At 38.7% G+C, this 12,080-nt stretch overlaps 2 protein-coding genes across 2 annotated transcripts in view; one reads left to right on the top strand and one right to left on the bottom strand.

The window, feature by feature from the left end:
* The window catches only part of LOC113431412 (uncharacterized), a 170,464-nt gene that overhangs the window by 9,088 nt on the left and 149,296 nt on the right, over positions 1 to 12,080 (bottom strand). The gene's annotated exons all lie outside the window — the stretch shown is intronic.
* Positions 1 to 12,080, top strand: part of LOC113426492 (uncharacterized) — an 807,865-nt gene that overhangs the window by 675,761 nt on the left and 120,024 nt on the right. The gene's annotated exons all lie outside the window — the stretch shown is intronic.

Genomic DNA, 12,080 nt, shown 5'->3' with positions numbered 1-12,080 from the left:
GTGTAAATTCTGTAAATTTACTTGCAGAGAAGTCTCCATTAGATAGAGGAAATTATACAGCAGGGCCTAGAAAATGGGGACTAAGAAAGAGGACAATTGGCAATATATGGTAGAAGAAATATTTGGAATTAAATGGAATAGAATAGGAGTGTTCAAAGAGACCTTGGAGGTCTTCTAGTCCAACCCCATACTTAAGCAGGAAACCATATACCATTTCAGAAAAATAGTTGTCCAATCTCTTCTTAAAAACTTCCACAACTTCTGAAGGCAAGTTGTTTTACTTATTATTTGTTCTGTCAGGAAATTTCTCCTTAGTTTCTCTCGTTTATTAGCTTCTTCTCCTGCCTTCAGGTGCTTTGGGGAATAGCTTGACTCCCTCTTCTTTGTGGCAACCCCTGAGATATCAGAACACTGCTATCATGTCACCCCTAGTCCTTCTTTTCATTAAACTAGACATACCCAATGTCATGCCCCCATCAGTCTGAATCTGAGGGGGAAGATGAACAGCTGACAGAGCGGGAGAATGGCTCCCTTGGATGTGAAGGAAACTGGGGAAGGGCAAAATCAGGCTGGGCAGAGCAGAAAATAGGTAGAACAAGTGAGAGGTAGAACAAGGGAGAGGGGGTTCAGAGGAAGACCAAGGTCCACGCCTTCTTCATCCTAGGGCACGCAGGGAAGAACGCAGAAGAGAGCAATGTGGGTTGCATGGCTTACGAGGTAGGAAAAGGCCCAGATTCCCTTCACAAGGCACACCTGGGGATGGATTTAAAGGAGAGGCAGTTGGGAGGGGCGTTTGTCAGGAACAAATGCTGAATTCATCTAGCGTTGTGGGTTTAGCCTGCATTGCTGGCATTCCTCCTGTCTGTGTGAATTATTGCCATGTGTCTGTGTGTTTATCTGCCTTGCTAGAATTATTGGACTCATTATCTTGCCCTTCTGGAGGGATTGATTGCAGTCATTCTGCTTACAGATTTGGACTGGAGTATCTGCAGTCAGAGGCTGTTGTAGGTTTGTGGCAGAGATTTTCTCCAGTCGGAGAGTAACTGGGATGTTGGGGGCAAAGTTGGAGCAAATAAAGGGACTCATACCTATTTCCTGGCAGTGTTGCCTTTGTGCCCCGCCCCGGGTTATCACTCAGAATTCCAGCAATCCTTCTTTATGTTTTAGCCTCCATCCCTTAATCATCTTTGTTGCTCTTTTCTGCACTCTTTCGAGAATCTCAACACCTTTTTTACATTGTTGTGACCAAAAATGGATGCAGTATTCCAGGTGTGGCCTTACCAAGCCTTTATAAAGTGGTATTTACACTTCACGTGATCTTGAGTCTATCCCTATTAATGCAGCCTAGATCTGCATTAGATTTTTTGTCAGCTGCAGCACACTGCTGGCTCATATTTAAATGACTGTCTACTACAGGCCTGTCAAACTGGTGGTGGGTGGGCTGGATGTGTCATGTGTAGGCCACGCTCATCCTGACTCCGCAAAGGCAAAAAAAGTCTCAATGCATCATGATATATCATGTGATGCAATCAAGTTTGACCCCCGTAGTCTACTAGGACTCCAAGATCCCTCTCACAGTTACTACTATTTCTAAATGTATTTTAAATGTATTTCTACAATACATTTTTAAACAAAAGAGAAATAGAATAGCCAACCAAAGCACATGGCTGACTGATCATCAGGCTAGCTTTATTACAAGGACACCCTACACTGCCATTTTTAAATGCAGATCTAGTAAGAGTTGGATTGTGATAGTGGCCTTTTAGCTATCAGATCTAAGCTCTGTTGTATGGAAGAAGCTGAAATATAAGAACCTCAACATATACAGGTTGTTCTCAACTTACAACCACAATTGAGCCCAAAATGTATGTTGCTAAGTGAGAAATTGATTAAGTAATTTTTGCCTCAATCACAGTTGCAAAGTGAATCCGGATTCTCCATTGAAAGTGTGAAAAATGGTCTGAGTTGAAGAGTACCTGTATTTTACCGATTCCCTTTTCATTCAGGAATTCCAGATGCATACAAAGAATTTCCTGGGTAGCATGCTGTAATTTACAGGGTAAATGTCCCCCAGACAGCCTCCCTACCTACCATGACATATTTTTTACCGCTCGATGTTCCATAGCTCATGGAAGGTGTCTCTATGTCTGACCTAACACTGAATTATAACTTGTGGCTTTCCATCCAGGATTCTTCAGCCTTATACCAGATGTTTGATTTTGATGCCTTTTAAGTCAATCAAGTCAAGTCATTTCCTTTGCTGCTTTTAGGCCTAGGCCTGATAGGACTGTCCAAGGTTGCACAGATGGTTTCACACTTTAAGGCGGGACTGGAACTGAGCATTTTCCAGTGTTTAACCTGATGCCTTCACCACTACACCAACCTGGATCTTCTTCCCCACAAAATCTACCCATTGAGCTGGTAGGGCTCCTCCCTGGTGTGAGTACTTCCATGAATAACCAGGAAACTTTTCTGACCAAAGCTTTTGCTGCATTTGCTGATACGGCTTTTCTCCAGTGTGGATTGTCCTGGGCATAGTCAGCTGTGATCTACAATATCTGTGCTTTTCTCACAATAAGCAGATCTGTGGATCTTTTCCACCACTTACATTTTTGGATGCTCAAGGACCACTTATATTTTGGAATTCTCAAGGATGCCAAAAATACTCTGAATTCCTTCTTTGATAGACTTTGATTCAAACTACTGTTTGCTTCCTCATAGGGTGAGGCCTGCATTACTGTCTGCCTTATGTGGCTGTCCAAGTGACCTTTTCCTTTCCACTGACTTCCATATATTTCCCTTTTCTTCTCAACTAGGAAATGATCCTCCTTGATATCTTGATATGTTTCTTCCACATATGCTATTTTATCCAGCTCAAAACTCTTTTCCTGTTTTTCCCCCCTTGTCTGTTACCTGCAGGGGAAGAAGAGTTTTGGAGTTTTCCAGTGGAACTAATAAAATTTTGATATATGTGGGTACATTCATACTTTTTGTTGAGCGATGGGATTAGGTGAGTGGGTGGATTAACTGGTGCAATGATCCCAAGGGCCTCAGTAAGAGTTAAAGGACCATGTTTGCCCGTGGAAGTCTACAAATAAGAAATGATTTTCTTAAATAATGTTTCTTTAAAAAAAGTTGTTGGTTAAGCACAGTTGTGCCGTGTTAATCCATGGATGGCACACCATCAGGGAATCCTGTGTTTGTTTGCTAGATATGGAATTAAAATCAAAATTCCTGAAAGCAGCAGTGGCAGATCAGTTCCAAATTGTTGCCAAGAAAAGAACATGCCTATACAATTACAAGGAGTCAACCTTAACATGAAGGAGACTTTTTAAAACTCCCAACACAGAGGAAAATGCAGGCACCAATTTTAAAGCATGTTTAGTTTAGTTTAGTTTAGTTTTATTGTCATTGCACCTCGTACAACGAAATCAAACACCATCTTCAGTGCACATCATGACCATGAAAATAAACACAAATGCACATCCTTCACACTCCACATATTGAACCGAAAATCCCCGACACTACACCAACACTGCACTATACAGCAGAATTCAAAAGAGTTACTGCCCTGGGATAGAAGCTGTTTTTCAGCCTATTTGTCCTTGTTTTTATTATTCTGTACCATCTGCCAGATGGTAATAGTTCAAAAAAAGGGTTCCCATGATGAGATGGATCTTTGAGAATGTTTTGAACTTTCTTAAGTCAGCGGGAGCTATAAAGTTCTTCCAAAGAGGGGAGAGGGCAACCAATGATCTTCTGGGCAATGACATTAACCCTCTGGAGTGCTGGGGACTTCCGGTGACAAGATATGGGTGAACAGAGGTGCTGAAGCTCGCTCTGGGTTTCACGCTATCTCCTCTTGCTGTTAGAATGACCCTTAGGGGTACACGCATCTTGTAGAGAAGCGTGCCAGTGTGGGGAGAATCAAGTGGTGTGGAAAAGGTTATTCTCATCACGACGTAGAGAAACCCCGTGGAGACCGACATCAAGAGACTGTCAGTAATGGCGGTCCTAAAGTCTTGATCGTTGCATGCAAGAGGAAGTGAGTGAGTGACAGACTGTGGTGAACAAAGAGTGCGAGTGAAAGAATTTGTGATCCTGATTTAGCTTTGAATATTGGAGAATCTTAGTCGGAGTGAAGCCTGAAAACAGCGGCCAAAGCAGATACGAGCGGTGGCGAAAGTGTAAGGGCTCGTGAGATGGAAGAGGGTAAGGATGCGAGCAATCGGACAGAGAAGATAAGAGAATCGGAGGGATCTGAGAGAATGACAATAATTGGGGGAGAAAAAAAAAGAAAGAACAACAAATTTAATTTAAGAGAACTTTGAAGGATTTGAATTGTGGATTTTGGGGAAAATTGGAAGGACGAACTTGAGATGGGGGGAGACTTGAAGTAAGGAATTAAATTACAACTTTAAATATTCCACGGACGAAACTGAACAATTTACTGGTCTCTTTTTGGATTATTGGACTGGAGCTGTAGTAAGTGGAGAAGATTTATTAAAGAAAGAGACTATTTGAATCTAAAAATTGACTTGTAAAACTTTTAAATGAAAGGAAAAAAGTAAAAGGATATTAACCAAATTAATTAAACAAAATGCAGATATGTTTACAGGAAACTCATATAAGGAAGAAGAAAAATATCTAGAATGCCCCAAGCTAGGGAATTTGTATACATCGCCAGCAGATTTTAGGAAAAAGAAAGGTATAGCAGTATATGTGAAAGACGATATGAAAGCAGAGCTAATTTGGATGGACCCCAATGGAAGAATTCTGGTGTTACAAATTTAGATTAAATCAATTCCAATTCTACTAGTGGTAATTTATGCCCCTAACAATAACCCAAAGGAATTTTTTAAACAATTACATGGAAAAATAGTGGAATTAGATAAAAGGAATATTTGTATCTTGGGGGATTTCAATGCTATTGTGGACCACCAGAAAGATCACAGTAGTGGCGCGGGGGAGAAGAAAAAAAGAGAACTACCGAAAACATGTGAAGAAATGATGACTGAACTAAATTTGATAGACATGTGGAGGAAATTAAACCCTGAGAAAAAGCAATTGACATTTTACTCCAATCCTCACCAATCATGGACACGAATCAATATGGTGTGGATGAATGGTGAGTTAGTAAATGAATTAAAAGAGATTGAAATTTTACCAAACGAATGGGCAGATCACAACCCGATTCAGATAGTGTGGAAAGGTAGGAAGAAACCAAGGAAAAGGTGGACAAATTTCTAAAAAAGTCTAATATATAATACTGCACATTCTTACTTCAGCTAGAATAACCTTTGCAAAGTGTTGGAAACAAGCAGATATTCCAACAGAGGAAATGGTCATTCAGAAGATAACAGCCTGTACAGAGATGGATAAGTTAACCTTAGCACTTAAGGAAAAAGAAACATCAGAATATTATAGAAGCTGGGAATGCTGGTATGACTGGATAGAACAAAAATAGAAAATATATTAGTAAACAATGTAAAATGTAAAAAAGGTAGTAATTATATATTCGCAATAAGATGTATTTGTAAATATATCACCAATATTGATAACAAACAAGGAACCATAGACTGTCGATAATAGAATTGCTAGTTTTTAATCATTTTCTTTTTTCCTTTTTTTTCTGTGTGTTGCATATGTGTTTGATATTTTAGTTGTATAATCAATAAAGTTTTTTAAAAAAAAAAAAAAAAAAAAACCTCTGGAGTGCTTTCCTATCTGCTTCTGTGCAATTGGCAAACCATACAGAGGTGCAGTATGTTAAAATGCTCTCTATGGTGCAGCGGTAGAAGGTCACCAGCAGTTTTTCATTCAGTTGTTGTTTCCTGAGAAGTCTCAGGTAGTATAATCTTTGCTGGGCCCTTTTGACCAGAGCTGCAATGTGGGCACCCCAGGTCAGGTCCTCTTTTGGGGTAACACCCAGAAACTTAAAACTGGCCACTTGCTCCACGGTCTCCATTGATAAGCAAGGACTGGTGCCACCAGTGGAATGAAATCTGAGGAAGGAAAGAATATGTAGCAGCTGACATGTTTCAGCCTTGTTGCTCCTCTGCTTTTACACCCTGGGGAAACCCAAACAGCCCTACTTGATTCCAGCCTCTCCTCCACCTGTGCTCAGCTCACCTTTCAGCTGCTGCTTCCACCCTGGGAAGACCAGGAGGGCCTGCATCCCTCCCCCCTCTCAGTGAAGAGCCAGAAGAGGAAGCTCTCCTGCTGTTGTTCTCCTCTCCTCCAAATCCTCTCTAGGAATTTACTGTTGAAATGTTTAAACTATTTTGGCCTCAATTACCAACACTTTGCTGTACTCTATTCTCTAGTTGTTGATCATGGTTGTTGCTTATCTATAGTGTGCCATTTAGTGACATAAAGCTGGAAACCATGTTGTTCCATCTCTATCTAAAGCAGTTATAGTATTTTTTTCATTGATTATGCACCATCAAGTCATTTTTCACTCCAGCGATCACATTGATAGACTTTCTCCATGATGATTGTTCCTAACTTGTAAATTCACACCTCCCAAGGATTCATTCATCACCATAGAAAAAGAGCAAGAAGCAACAACTACACCAAGGGGAGAAAAAGGGGAGGGGAACTATTGCCAGCTTGCTAGCTTGATTCCATTAATAGAATAATAGAACATGCAACATTAATTCCCTATCTGTATTATTTCCCCCAGAGCTAAGTTAGCCAGTTCTGCTTAGCGACTTGCACATTTGATTAAGGGTTGCCTCAGGGAGAGCAAGGGGATTCGGGTAATTAAGTGTTGGAAGTTAAAACCTACCCCTCTACTAGGAAAATGAAATATCCTAGGAAATATTAAAAAGGCAGAATATTTCCCCTAAAAAGAGAAGTAGAAACTCAGAAGCAGAAACTCACCTCAGAAGCAGAAACTCACCCCCACCTTTGTTAATGGTAACTAGGCCAGAATATTCTACATAATAAAGGCCTCTGCCCATTCCACCACCTGGTCTGGGAAGATTGCATCAGCCAGCATTCAGGTGAAGCCATGTGGTCCAGACAAAGCCTACAAAGTTAGCTAAGACTCCTGCCCCCTGGGAGTCTGACAGCCAATGGGATACATTTCTTGCACAGGAACAGGAAACACTAAGGTGGGGCCCAACAGAGGGTTTATAAGGGACTGGATTGGAGTGGGAACCTAAACTGTATCTTCTGGGTATTGTTAAAGAAGGTTATCCCTCCAAAGTAAAATATTTGATTATCCATATTCTAACAGCGGCACGTATTTCACTGGCTCAATTATGGAAATCACCTAATATACCACCAATACAATTTATTATTCAAAAAATCTGTGAATGTGCAGAAATGGAAAAACTTACTTTAAAACTAAAAGGAAAAGAGGAGGTGGAATTTTACTTGATCTGGAAAAAGTGGTACGATTGGCTAGAACGTAAAAAAAATGAAAAGGGGAACCAAGAGGGGAAAACAAATTATGTAACAGATCATGACATATACAATAACAGACAGGAATTGTTAATGTTAGTCTTAGATTCCCTCGTTCTTTAAACATTCAATAGAAGAAAATCATCGATAAATAAGTATAATCCAACAATAAACATTAATAACAGAACATTATGGTTGATAGAATATAAATAACAGAGAACCTATAGGAAACAAGAAATAACTGCCACATAACATAATTTAGGAAATATTTAACTCACTGTCAAATGTATTAAAGGAAAGTTCAATTAGTTTTAGCATAGAGATTAGTCTGACTTCTGTTTGTATGACTCTTTGTCTTTTGAGTTTGTATATTTGTATATTTTGATTTTTTGTATCTAATAAAGTTTATATTTTAAAATTAAAAAAAAACACAAGTTGAACATTTTAGAGCAAGAAGAAATTTAAAAGAAGAAATTTAAAATATACAAAACAAAATCACTTTGAGCACGCAAATAAACCTGGTAGATGGTTGGCTTATAAATTAAAAAAAGAAAACGAGAGAAGAACCATACATCAATTATTAGACAAGAATGGAATTGAGGAAATTAATATGGATAAGAAAAAATGATTCGCAAGAGAATTTTTTGAAAATCTCTATAGCCAGGAAAAGATAGAAATGGGAAAAATAGATGAATATTTGAAAGGAGAAAAGCCACCCCCATTATTGGAAGAAAAAAAGGGAATTTTTAAACAAGGAAATAACACTAATTGAATTAAAGGAAGCAGTTAGAAGACAAAAAAACAATAAAACCCCAGGTCCAGACGGTCTACCAGGAGAACTCTATAAAAAATATAGGAGAATCAGTAGAAACATTATTCCTGGAAGTTTTGGTATTGATAAAAGCAAAGCTACCAGACTCATGGAAGGAAACTTATATCACATTGATTCCAAAAGAGGGTTCAGATACTAAGCAAATTAAAAATTATAGACCGATATCCCTTCTAAATGCTGAATACAAAATGTTTATGAGTATAATGGCAGGTAGATTGAAGAAAATATTAAATGATAGAATACACCCTGACCAAAATGGATTTCTCCCGACACGATAAATTAGGAATAACACAAGAACAATAATTAATATATTAGAATATTACGAAACACATCCAGGAAGTCAAGTGGCTCTTGTCTTCCTGGATGCACAAAAAGCATTTGATAATGTAAACTGGGAGTTTATGATTCAACAGATTAAATTTATGAAATTTGGAGAAAGATTTGAGAATATGATAGAAACAACTTACTACACTCAAAAGGCAAGTGTATTAATAAATGGGGAAATGACAAAATCACTTGAAATAATGAAAGGAGTTAGACAGGGATGTCCGTTGTCACCTCTGCTTTTCATCCTGACATTAGAAACATTATTAAGAAGAATTATATTAAATAAGGAAATAAAAGGAACCCAAATTAAAAAAATACAAATTACAGGCTTTTGCTGATGACATGACATTTATTATTGAAGACCCACTAGAATCCTGCCCTACTGTTGCAGGAAATAGAAAAAATTGGCAAGGTAGCAGGTCTTAAAATTAATAAAGACAAAACCAAAATACTAGTTAAAAATTTGACTGCGAAAGATAAAAGGGAATTGGAAGAAGTAATGGGCCTCCAAATTGTAAAAAAAGTTGAATATCTAGGTATTTGGCTAAGGACAAGAAGCTCAGCTTTAAAAAAGGGTAACTATATAAAACTTATATAGCAAATAAGGAATGATTTGGACAAATGTGAGTAAATTACAGCTTTCACGTTTAGGGAAAATAGCTACAATTAAAATGAATATCTTACCCAAATTGTTATATTTATTCCAAACTACCTATAAATTTGGATATTTTTTTTATAGATCTAAATAAAATAATTATGAAATGTATATGGTCAGGGAGAAAAGCAGGAATAAAATCAATTTACTTATAGGATATCAAAAGCAGAGGTGGCTTTGGAGTCCCAATATGGGAGACATACTACAAAGCAGCATCTCTAGTATGGATTAAGGACTGGATTAAATTAGAAAATAGGAGAATTTTGACATTAGAAGGATATGATATGCAAATAGGGTGGCATGCCTTCATATGGAACCCCAGGAATAAGAACCACTCCTACTTTTACAGGCACGTTTTACGAGATTCATTCGGAGTCGGAGGAGCGAGACCGCGTGGTAGACCTAAGCAACGCTGGATGGACACGATCAAGGCCGATCTAGAGATCGCGAAGGCAGACCCGACATTCGTGGCAGACAGAGAGGCGTGGAAGCAATACTCAAGGACATTAGCGGACCTCGCCAGAGCGCGAGACAAACGCTGAAGAAAAAGAAGAAGAAGAAGTTTTACGAGATTCATTGATAAACACCTGGGAAGAAATTAGGAAGAAATATTATACCAAAATTCCAGGTTGGCTGTCCACTATGGAGGCAATGATCCACCCAAATACTTTGGATATCAGCAAAAAAGTAAAATACTATCAAATTTTGGATAGTCAAGGAAGACTTAAAACAAGTCAAGAATTAGAAACACAGGGAATATTTATAGATTGGTGGGCATACCTTCAAGTGCAAATGAGATATAAACAAGACTTAGAAGAATTTGGATTTGAAATAAAAGCAACCCAGCTAGATAAACTATTGCTAGGATCAGAAGAAAAAATAATATCTAAAATATACAATTATTTATTAAACTTCAACTTAGAAGAGGAAATTGTTAAAGGATCCATGTTAGCCTGGGCTAAAAATTTTGGACATAACATTGAATTAGAAGACTGGGGAAAATTTTTTCTTTGACAAAGTCGGTTGCATATAAATAAAATCTATATAAAATGCTTTATCATTGGCATTTAGCACCATCCAGGCTTGCAAAAATGTATCCTAAGCTGAACCCGAACTGTTGGAAATGTAAGAGAACACAAGATACCTTCTTCCATGTCTGTTGGCTATGCCCAGAAATTAAAAAATATTGGATTAAGATACAAACATGGTTAGAGGAAATTACCCATTGTAGGTTGGAATGGAAGCCGGAATTATTTATCCTGGGAATTATTAAAGATAAATACCCCCCCAAAAGATCTGAAACTTGATTATACATATAATGTCAGCAAGAATTGCGCTAGCTCAGGCTTGGAAGATGTCTACCATTACATCAGATGAAGTTATAATTCGCAAAATCTTGGAATGGGCAGAGATGGATAGACTCACGATGAAATTAAATGACAAAGAAGACTCAGAATATTACTCAATCTGGAACATTTGGTATCAATGGGTACACGTAAAACATGATAAATATAGGTCAAAAGAGGAAATAAAATTGGCATATTGGTATATAGGTAGGATCAATGAGAAGCTGTTGAAATGCCAGAAAATGGAGATTTATATAAATATTCATATTTAATTTATATTTATGAATTAATACTTATATTGTATAGCTAAAAATGTATACCTTATTTCCTCATATGGCTATGGAATATAGAGCACATTACATAGACTATAATTATATAAATTTATCTCTGATTTTATATATATATATATATATATATATATATATATATATATATATATATATATATATATATATATATATATATATATATATAATGTTTTCTGAGGTTCTCGGGTATTTGTATGTGGATCTTTGGTTATTCGGGTTTTCTCCCGCGTAAGATTGGAAGTATCTAGGCAACGTTTCGATGAAGTCTCATTCATCATCTTCAGGCTTCTGTCTTCGGCTCTGTGCTTCTCAGAGTGATGTGAGCTTGCAGCTGCTTCTTCCTTTTAACTGCTAGTGGGGTGTGACTTGATTGGTTGGGGCTTGGCTATGTTCTGATTGGGTGGGGGTGTGTTCTCATTGGTTGGGGTTTGGCTGTGTTCTGATTGGTTGGGGGGGGTTGGCCATGTTCTGATTGGCTGGAGGTGTGTTCTGTTCAGGTGGGGGCTTGGTTGTGCTCAGGTTGGTCTTAGTTACTGGGGGATTTGAGCTGGTGAGCTGTGATCTTGCTGTTTGGCTTCGAGTTCGTGGTCGTGCTGCATCTTCATGGTGGGGGTCAGTTCGCTTCATGTATGGCTCAAGGGGGGGTTGAAGTGGGTAGTGATGCAGCTGCAGTGCGGCTTCTGGTCTGTGGTCGTGTCTCATCTTCTGTGTGGGTGTGAGTCTGCTTTTTACGTGGAAGTGTGGTGGTGGCATCTTGTGTGGCCCTCGTGGGTGTGGGTCTGGTGTCATTCATCATGTTAGGTACTCGTCTGTTCATGAGGGCGGGTTTCCAAATGGCTGGTAAGCGGGAAGTGTCATCTCTTTTATTCATGTAAATGAAGCGAACTGACCCCCACCATGAAGATGCAGCACGACCACGAACTTGAAGCCAAACAGCAAGATCACAGCTCACCAGCTCAAATCCCCCAGTAACTAAGACCAACCTGAGCACAACCAAGCCCCCACCTGAACAGAACACACCTCCAGCCAATCAGAACATGGCCAACCCCCCAACCAATCAGAACACAGCCAAACCCCAACCAATGAGAACACACCCCACCCAATCAGAACACAGCCAAGCCCCCAACCAATCAAGTCACACCCCACTAGCAGTTAAAAGGAAGAAGCAGCTGCAAGCTCACATCATGAGAAGCACTCAAGAC

The sequence above is a fragment of the Notechis scutatus genome, chromosome 2 (assembly GCF_049901735.1).
Source record: "Notechis scutatus isolate UNSWTSFEM ecotype Mainland chromosome 2, rNotScu1.2, whole genome shotgun sequence".
NCBI classification, from domain to species: Eukaryota; Metazoa; Chordata; class Lepidosauria; order Squamata; family Elapidae; genus Notechis; species Notechis scutatus.
The sequence above is the reverse complement of the archived record's forward strand: the minus strand, read 5'-3'. Positions and strand labels throughout refer to the sequence as shown.